At 37.5% G+C, this 10,964-nt stretch overlaps 1 long non-coding RNA gene across 1 annotated transcript in view; it reads left to right on the forward strand.

Annotated features, from left to right (window-relative positions):
* Positions 1-326: 326 nt before the first annotated feature.
* LOC107750397 (uncharacterized) overlaps positions 327-10,964 on the forward strand; it is a 23,508-nt gene continuing 12,870 nt past the window's right edge. The window contains exons 1-2 of the long non-coding RNA XR_001641143.1: positions 327-339; positions 1,053-1,063. This is a non-coding gene — a long non-coding RNA (uncharacterized LOC107750397). The remainder of the gene's footprint in view (positions 340-1,052; positions 1,064-10,964) is intronic.

Genomic DNA, 10,964 nt, shown 5'->3' on the forward strand with positions numbered 1-10,964 from the left:
CTGTTCACATTATACACATGCTACAGATATGTAATCATGTCTACCCTTTTGGAATGGTAAACCTAACACTATACTAGAGCACTGCACGGGCCTCAAATATAGGCTCTAGCCAGACCCTGGGCCGAGACGCTCAGGCCCTAGCCCGGCCCGCGTCCGACAGCTCATCAGAATTCTTGGCCCGAGCCCGTCTTTTTTCCCCCCTTCTCCCAAAACAGCTTACTACTGTTTCAGCTATTAAAATAGTTCTGTTTTGTATGTAATGTCAAAGTGATTATATTTCATTTCGTTTTTTGAAGTTAATTTAGAAAAACGTTTGGAAAATGAAAAAAAAATTTTTTTGTTCGTTAAACGTAAGTTTTTGTTTTTTTTAAGCAACGACCAAGCGGCCAGCGGCAGACAGTGAGTTGATCATAGCCTATGTTTGATCAATTTAGCCTTCTCAAATCATCACGACTTGCCTAAAATAAAATCTATAGATGGAAAACAGTTCAAGCATATCACAATGTTAGTTTAAATGTTTAACCTATATAAATGTGCGCTGTTAGACGCATATCTAATCGTTTGTGTGGAGAGCTATACAGGATGCCGGCGCGATCACTTGCATTGAAATAAATTAAAATATGCCGTCATTTTTACTCATAAAGGTAAGAGTAATACATCACTCGGAACTGTAAAGGGTCTACTTTTATTTGTGTGCACTCACAATATCAACAAAATGTTGTGCTTTTATAAAATAAATGATACATACAGGATGCGCTTTCTGCAATTTCGACCAGGAGTGCTTCACAACGATGAACTGAAACTCAGCGAATACTTGCCTCACAGATTTGCTAAATATGTCTATAGAAAGCTTTAAATGACTACTTTAAAACTAAATAATTCAAATCAAAAACAAAAACTCTTTTTACGGATTTTATAAAATTTCTCTCTAAAGGCTCGTCCAATGAGGAGATGGCTAGTCAGGATCGTTTGTCTTCATCTTTGCGACACGGACTCAGAAAACACTAATTTATTAATAAATAATTAAAATATATCCTTACTATTTCCCCCAGACACATTCAAGGTAATTACTTTTGCTGGGGCTTTGCGCCACGCTTTAGCCTATTGCGTGCGTTTTTTGCTGTCATGTGCAAGGATATGTTTGCAGATTCTGTACTGCACATAACCAATTTACTTACTGTTTGCCGTGGTAATAAAATCAAGACTGTTCCAAAATGCAGCTTTTCCCGAAGCATTGGGAACTTTTAGTAACTCCCCACGCTCCAACTTCTCCCTGATGCTCTGCATGGTCAACTGTCACATCTATGCTAATGCGTGCATATATGCGTTGCGTATTGCGTAGGCGATGTATAATATTTATAATATAATCAATATAACAATATTTCATACAGTAGCCTATGTGTGCTCTGCGCGTATATGGCACAATAAAAGGAGAGAAGGTAAATGAGCCCAAGTCTGACCCGAGCCCGATCTGTAAAAAAAAAAAGGCCCAGCCCGGCCCGAATGGACTGAGCGTGTCGGGCCCTGTCGGGCTTGCAGACCTCTACACTATACCCCATAAATGTTAATTTATGCACGAAAAGGGAACAGTACGGGGCATAGACCCACCCTGCAGCAACATCTGATTGGAACACCGCTTCGTGGAACAGACTTAAGCGGCTTGCTTAAAACACTGGATTGGTGCACTGGATTGGTGCAACATTGGAGCAATTTCTTGCTCCTGCCCCCTTTTGCTCTTTCGCCTTCCATTTGACTGCACTCTCACTTGTGCTCACTCGCTGGATAAACACACCTGAACCAGCTAATCAAAGTCCTACTAGGTATACTTGAAACTTCCAGGCAGGTGTGTTGAAGCAAGTTGGAGCTAAACTCTCCAGGACCAGTGTTTGGTGACCCCTGGCTTAGCACAATGAATAAATAAATATTCCATTTAAAAGAAGGCTCAAATGGAATCATTGAAAATAAATAATTAATCTGAGGGAGGATTTTCATTTTGACAGTTGCTATTCGCCCTATTAAAGAAAGAGGCAAAGTATTCCAACGTTTTAAATCATTACTAATTTTCGTTAATACCGGAGAATAATTTAACTGAACAATTACTGAAAGATTTGAAGAAATAATTACACCCAGATATTTAATATTATCTCTAACAGTTAATGAGAATAAGGGTTGGGATGGAGGATTCCATGAATGTACTGTAACTGGGAGTATTGTTGATTTTGTCCAGTTTATAGTATAATCAAAAATCTGTGAATATGATGATACAGTCTTGAAAAGTTCCGTTAATGAATTAGATGGATCTCAAAGATACAACAATATGTGACCCTGGACCACAGAACCAGTCTTAAGTCGCTGGGGTATATTTGTAGCAATAGCCAAAAATACATTGTATGGGTCAAAATTATTGATTTTTCTTTTATGCCAAAAATAAATAGCGAACAATAAAGGAGATAGAGGACATCCTTGTCTAGTACCTCTTTGTAGTACAAAGCTATGCGATAATTTTCCATTTGTTATAACTGATGCCTTAGGTTCATTATAAATTGTATTGGTAACACTTTAGAATAGGGAACACTTATTCATTATTAACTACGACTTTTCCCTCAATAAATTCCTAATTTGCTGCTTATTAATAGTTAGTAAGGTAGTTGTTAAGTTTAGGTATTGGGAAGGATTAGGGATGCAGAATAAGGTCATGTAGAATTAGGCATTAATATGTGCTTAATTACTACTAATAAATGGCTAATATTCTAGTAATATGCATGCTAATAAGCAACTAGTTAAGAGACATTAAAATAAAGTGTTACCATTGTCTTTATCCAATGTATAAACAAATATCCAAAGTATAAACAAATTTCCAAAACCAAATTTTTCCAAGACCGCAAAAATAAATTTACAATTAACTTTATCAAAAGCTTTTTCAGCGTCTAAAGATACTATTATTGCCTGTAACTGATTACGCTGTGATATATCAATTATATTGAAAAGTCTTCTTAAATTACTTGAGGAATGACGACCTTTAATAAATCCTGTTTGATCTTTATGAATAATTGTAGAAATGTTTGATTCCAAACGAAATGCAAGAGCTTTAGAAATTATCTTAATATCTGTATTTATTAAAGGTAATGGATGATAACTAGAAGGCAACGTTGGATTTTTATCAGGTTTCAATAATAATATTATCAAAGCTGTATTCATATGAGATAGAATCTTACCTTTTGTCTTTATTTTTCTGATCATTTACTAAACAATGGAGCCAATATATCCCAAAAATGCTTTTAAAACTCCGTGGGAAAGCCCTCTAGCCCTGGAGCTTTATTATTCGGAACTTTCATCAGCACGCTATGCAACTCCGATACAGTCAGTGGCATATCTACATAATCAGCTTGCTCTTTTGTTAGACTTGGAAGGTTTAATTTATTTAAATATAATTGGATATCAGATCATTTCGGATCATTTACAGAAGAATATCACGAATAAAAATGAGAGAATCAGGATGAATATTTTTTAAAATCCCATTAATTTCTTCTGGGGATTGTTTACCCATTCCCATCGAATCATTAAAGGGGTCATATGACGTTGCTAAAAAGAACATTATTTTGTGTATTTGGTGTAATGAAATGTAGATTTTTACAAAGCTCATCGTTCTGAAAAGCGAGGTGTGCTGTGATTGGCCAGCTATCCAGTGCGTTGTGATTGGCCGAATACCTCAAGCGTATGACAGAAATGTTACGCTCCTCACCATACTGTGATGTCGTGTCCGGGAGCGACGAGACAAAACCAATAAAACCCATTATAAACAAGGCATTTGTTGCATCCAGTGGGGACATAATTATGGATTATAATGACTTATACTGTCTTTTTACATACCAACAAAACAATACAAAAAACATTTATAAACCACAATCAATAGCAGTAATCAGGGGCAAAGTATAGCTTTGAACTTTATTTTCTTTTTTTTTGTATGTTACCCTTTGGACGAGGCAACATTATTAGTCACACATTAATAATAGAGCTGCACATAATTCTTAATACATCCATGGAGTTACTGAGGGATCACAATGAAGTTGTCCATCTATAAATAGTTTATCCACACTTAATTACGCATGTTTATTATTCAGTCTTTGTTGCTTCAATATTGGATAAAGTGTCTTTAGGCGCTCGTTGATTTCTCTCGGAAACTGATCATTAATCCCAAAATTTGATCCTTTGAGCCCTTTTCCTTTACTTTTTATGATCTCTTCATGCTTAAAGTGCTGCAGTTTGGCAACTATAGGACGAGGACCTTTGCTGGATAATATATCGATCCTGTGCACATGATGGAAGGAGATCAAATCAACAGTTTCTTTGTCAGGTTTAAGCTTCGAGATCATGAAACTTAGTGCTTTAGGCTTAGGGTGCAAGTGGGTTAGGGTGCAACTAAACACGTGCTTCTGGATCATTGGAAGAAGGATTTTCAGGGATTCCAGTGAAGATCAAATGATCTTGCATACTTCTAGATTGTATTTCAAGGAGCCTTTCATTGATTCTTCTATTTTCAGAAGTGAGAGTATCAACTTGTTTAGTAAGTGTTGCGACTGATGACTGCAGCGATTTATTTTCTGCTTGAAGTTCTTCAATTTGATCATATTCAAAATTAAAGCTGGATTTAATGTATTTTACTGTACGTCTCTCAACTTGACACTCAAATTAATCGATCACATTTTAATGACGCAGAAGACGGGTGCACACACAAGAGGTGAATATGAGCGGCTGCGTGGCGTCAATCTTCACTGGGCTGGAATCGATTAATGAAGCAGTTATTAGGTGTGTATAATTTAAATAACAGTAGCTGATGTTCAGTTTGCATACTGCTGCTCTCCTTCTAGTCACTATTGAACTCTTTCCTCTCTTGATTAAAGCTCCAGGTGAAGGGTTGCCAGTTATCACAAAAAGAGCAAAGCAAGCCCCTTAAAACACAGTATAATAAGCAGATACCAGGGAATAAAAAAAAAAAATATATAACTAGTATTAATAGTATCCTACAAAATTAAAAGAAAGTAAATGTAATTTATTATGAATAGATGCGTTTCTCATTTAGAACAAATTCAAGCAGGATAAATGTCAAATCTATGAGCTTGTGCTTATATTTACGCTAAGCTAAGTATCACACCATATTTTAGATTTGAAACATTTATCAGGTGTGCAGCATTATTTATATAATATGAATCATGTGTTATATTACCTTAAAGAAATGGTGGTTTACTTTGCATCAGAGCATTAAAAGTGGTAGCCTATTTCAGTAGGCTAGGCTACATACATGGATTAATATGCTAAATGTCAATATTCTCACATTACTTAATATTTGTCAAAAATACATATTTAGTTTATATTTTAAAATTCCTTTAAGAAAACAACATGCATTTTTGTCACGCACATAGGCCTACTTTGTTATTCGTTACCTGTCCTTTATTTTGACAGAGAACTACGTGGGAAAAAGATATCTGTTCACTAATTAAGAAACTGTTGCATATTTTATTCATTCTTTCCTTTATTTTAGTAAAACTTGAGGCACTGTATAATTTCGCTCCCATTATTTAGGCCCAACCAAAACAAGAAACGGATAAATTTAACTTGGCACGATTTCTAAATCATTGAAACTGAAAAGAAGGGACGGATCAATAAAACATTCAATTCAACATTCGATTCAATTTAAACTCAAGTTCTCTCATTATAATCATGCTGATGACTGATAGCCTACTGTGTAAGTCTATACTGCTGTGGTCGGTTTCAGGCTTTCCGTATCATAACAGTTTAGAAAATGAATTTATTCTAATAACATTTTAGAAATTGCATTCTCAATGAGAACATCGCGGAGATTTAGCCCAAGTCTGCATTTGCTGTGCGGGTCAGAAATGCACAGGCAGACTGAAGGACAAATCGTCAAAACTATTTTAAATGTCATGTAATGTTCATTGTCAATATTATCTTATTTAAACCTTTCATGTGTTTCACATAACTTAATTGTGTCGCTATCTGCGCTGCATTCATGCAGTGCAAGATTTGGTTGTTCGGCACGCATGCTCCTGAGTGCGATGCTCAAGAGATGTGCTGAGGGGTTATATAATTTATTCTTATTTGTCTACATATTTTTTCTTCATTACAAATCTTGTTTGGAAATAAATGTGCTGTATTACTATTCATATTCAAGTGTTTGTGTGGAAAAGTATAAATGTGCATGCATGACAGGGAGGTGCCCGCGTGATCACTTTAATTTTTTCCTGATAATGAAATAACGTAAAATTGTGGTACCTCACGTACATGAGAAATATATCTACAGAAAGCTTAAAATAACTACTTTTAAACAAACCAATTCAAAACGAAAGCAAATCATTTTGTTTTGTGAATGGTCAACCCTTCTCCATTCTGCAGATATTGTTGCTTCTGGTTTGTGCATTGTAAGAAAGTCTACAAAATATGTTGTCTCCCAAAAACTCTGGTCTTTTTTTTTTGTCACGTCCGTAACGCATGTGTATTTCCCAAATCTAAAATAGCCTATAAAACACGTTCATAGACAGATACTTTTCTGATGTCTGGACTCTATTTTCAGGGATTTAGAAAAATATAAAGAGATGGTTCAATATATTGCTAATGACTACATTCTGTGAGAATTTATATTTCAGGTTTTGACTGCGAATGGTCACATCCTTAACGCTGGAATTGCCAATAACGAAACTAAAAATGATTAGGCCTACATGAAGTCTCGGGACAGTTTCTTATTACTAATATATTTTTACATTTGTATTGCCAAAACGACTGCAGCGTTGTCGCGTACAATTAAAACAGTGCAAAACTGAAAATAGTACAAAGCAGCATATAAATTACGAACAAAAGTTTTTGTCTTTCTGGCAGACGCATATAATGTTCATTGTCAATATTATCTTATTTAAACCTTTCATGTGTTTCACATAACTTAATTGTGTCGCTATCTGCGCTGCATTCATGCAGTGCAAGATTTGGTTGTTCGGCACGCATGCTCCTGAGTGCGATGCTCAAGAGATGTGCTGAGGGGTTATATAATTTATTCTTATTTGTCTACATATTTTTTCTTCATTACAAATCTTGTTTGGTTTTATTTTGTATCATTGCATGTAAAAAATAATTTACTTTGTTATGCATATGCAAAATTTGAAACTGCAATCTTATTCGCAGTATATAGCATTTTATAATTATTTGTTTAAGAATATTTAACTTAACCTGCTTTGTATCTTTATTATTTAATGCATAAGTGATTTATTAAAACAATTTTATGAGAGTCATTAAAACAAGTTCATGACTGCGACATCCATTTAATCTTGACCAAGAACACTAATGATCAACGAATTGGAGCGGCATCGACCGTCAGATCATTTTAAAATGTCTAATAGCCTTCAATTTACAGGTTATAACTGCATCTTTCTCGGATGTAGTCTTGTGAAGATTTATTTTAATGCAGATCCCATACTGCAGCGTTAACCTAAAATAAATGTGCTGTATTACTATTCATATTCAAGTGTTTGTGTGGAAAAGTATAAATGTGCATGCATGACAGGGAGGTGCCCGCGTGATCACTTTAATTTTTTCCTGATAATGAAATAACGTAAAATTGTGGTACCTCACGTACACGAGAAATATATCTACAGAAAGCTTAAAATAACTACTTTTAAACAAACCAATTCAAAACGAAAGCAAATCATTTTGTTTTGTGAATGGTCAACCCTTCTCCATTCTGCAGATATTGTTGCTTCTGGTTTGTGCATTGTAAGAAAGTCTACAAAATATGTTGTCTCCCAAAAACTCTGGTCTTTTTTTTTTGTCACGTCCGTAACGCATGTGTATTTCCCAAATCTAAAATAGCCTATAAAACACGTTCATAGACAGATACTTTTCTGATGTCTGGACTCTATTTGGGATTTAGAAAAACATAAAGAGTTGGTTCAATATATTGGTAATGAATACATTCTGTGAGAATTTATATTTCAGGTTTTGACTGCGAATGGTCACATCCTTAACGCTGGAATTGCCAATAACGAAACTAAAAATGATTAGGCCTACATGAAGTCTCGGGACAGTTTCTTATTACTAATATATTTTTACATTTGTATTGCCAAAACGACTGCAGCATTGCCACGTACAATCAAAATTGAAAATAGTACAAAGCAGCATATATAAATTAAGAAAAAAAGTTTTTGTCTCTGGCAGACGTGCGTCTCTCCTGACAAAGAAACTAAACCATATTACATTGTATGTACTACTCTGTATGCCATTGCAAAAATTGCAAAAGCCAAACCAAACAAGGAATTTGTGCTAAAACACTTTGCCTAAACCTGCTCTGCAAGTTTGAAATGCTCATCAGACACTCTCCATATGAAAGAGCAAGCGATTCACACCTTTATTTCAACCCCCCACGATACAGAACTACCCCCAAACCCCAACCTCCTCCAGCTGGACTGAATTCAGTCACACTACTGCTTGAATTGTAGAACTGCTTCAGTGTAGAATGGACATGCTCTATCTAAAAGAAAAAAAAATGGTGTAACATAAACCAGCAAACTGCAGAATGCACACATCTGTATTAATCATTTTATATATTATTTTATTATAAAAAAAAAAAACACAGCAATCTGGGATTTTAACCTGTGTCGCTGAAATCACTAACTAGCTTCTACCACTGGACTACCAACTTCCCTTTTCCATTGCGTGTTTGCGCACGCAAGACAGACGCTCTCTTCATTCATCATTAATGTATTAATTAAATTGATTTTTCCAGTTCAATGGGTATGCTGGTGCGTTTTGGCTGCCGCTCTGTTCACAGATTATTTGCTTAATTTATTTAGATTTCATTTTATTTTGCAGCGTGGGTTTTATTTTATCCCTTTCTAACTTTTTGCATCTCACGTTGTAATGCGGTGGCATTTGTTTTTGTTCGCTGGATTTTCCCTGCTACTGGTGTCGGCCTGGAGGCTTTCCCCATGTGCTGAGGTTTTATGCTTTGCTGGGGTTTCTGCTACGGCGGACGTGGCTTCGCTGAACATGCTTTTACGTTACACTGCGCACCAGCTTTTAACCCTAAAACGGAACTATCCTTTGGCCAAAGACATCTATGACTGCTGTGGCCATGCCGGACTGCTGCGACCGAAGCGGTACATTCACCGGAGTACAGGACGCAGATATTCAACAACATCTTCTCTTATCCCGATCCTTGATTCCCGACGGAGGATTAAAAGACCGGATCACCCTGGTGTTGTACCTGATAATTTACTACCGTTGCCCTGTGTGGAGTGGATTTCCAGTGTGATGGTGCCTACTAGCCTTTTAAATGCTGCATTATTAAACGCGCGATCTGTGAACAATAAGGCCCTGCTTCTGACAGACATTATCTCAGACAACTAATTGGACTTATTGTTTCTTACTGAAACCTGGCACAAGAAGGACTTTTTTTAATCAGCTAACTCCAACTGGCTTTGGACAGCTTGACACACCGCGGCTCACGGGCAGAGGTGGGGGTATTATGGTACTTTACAATCTGCTACTTAAGATATGCCCTGTGCCTGTTCCTTGCTTTACTACATTTGAATGTCTGGCTTTAAGTATATCTACTCCTCATGTATCTGTCATTGTTACAGTGTACAGATCTCCAAGACCTAACACAGAATTTTTGTCAGAATTTGCTGATCTACTGACAACATTGTGTTTTAAATACAGCGGAGTTTTAATCCTGGGGTTAGGGTTAGGTATCCCTAACCCTGGGGAGGATAGATTAGTTTCGTCAGGGCAATCCCCGCGAGCTTCCCGTTCTTCCCTTGCTTTGTGCTTACCGTCACTGGGCGGGCTCAATCTCTCATTCTGGGCTCGCGAGTAGGACGAGCTGTCAATTGCAACTTTTGATGAATACAGCAAAACTGACTTATAGCACCGATGATTATAGCACCGATGATAATAGCACCATTTATTTTTCAACCTCACATAAAAATAATTAATGGAACAAAAACACATTTTTGCTGTAATAATTATGACTTTTTTAAAGTCGTTTCTTAAATATGAACCAAAGTGTGATCGTACATTTTTACCGTCTGACTGTCGTTATAAGCCCTACATGGATTCCGTCTTACATGTATTCTGTAGCTTATTGTGAACATAAACCATCAATTTTGGACACAGCAAAGCTAAACTGCACCTGATTTTAGAGCTTTGCATTTCAGCCTGAGCTCGACGGGTCCCTTTTCACATAGACAGAGACGGCAAAAAGCACATCCTGTGGCCATGCCCCAGACATCCGGGTATAAATAGGCCAGTGTGGCATCTGCTCACTCGTTCTGTTTTTCGGAGCCGAATGCAGTGTCTCTCATGGAGAAGTTGCGATCATTCGCCTCTCGAATCCTCGTCGTTGGATCTAAGGCACGGTCAGCAGTCTCTCCCTTCTCATACACAGATAAGTGTTGTGAGAGTACCCCTGGGTGCTTCAACGGTGATCTCTAGAAGAGCAATTTCTCTAAAAGAGCTACACGGGTGGAATTGTATGTTCATCACCGGCACGAGCACTGCATTCAGAGTTTGGGCCGTGCTCATGCTGAGGCAGCGCTTGTGGATGGTTCGTGCCCCGCATGCATGCGAGGCACTTCCCATCGGCACGTTCCGCTCGCGGCTCGGGTTCTTTGCCAAAAGACCCTGAGTCACCGCGGCTGCTTGCCGCTCTGGTCCTTCTACCTCCGGGTATGAGGCCACAGCGATGTGCACCGTGGAAGAGCCTGGGGAGGATAGATTAGTTTCGTCAGGGCAATCCCCGCAAGCTTCTCGTTCTTCCCTTGCTTTGTGCTTACCGTCACTGGGCGGTCTCAATCCCTCATTCTGGGCTCACGAGTAGGACGAGCTGTCAATTGCAGAATCGGAGGGCGGGCTTGAGCCATCATAAGCGGATGACTCAGCTGAGCAAGTACCAAGTGTCC

Source organism: Sinocyclocheilus rhinocerous, unplaced genomic scaffold (assembly GCF_001515625.1).
Source record: "Sinocyclocheilus rhinocerous isolate Xijiao unplaced genomic scaffold, SAMN03320098_v1.1 scaffold3469, whole genome shotgun sequence".
Classification (NCBI taxonomy): domain Eukaryota; kingdom Metazoa; phylum Chordata; class Actinopteri; order Cypriniformes; family Cyprinidae; genus Sinocyclocheilus; species Sinocyclocheilus rhinocerous.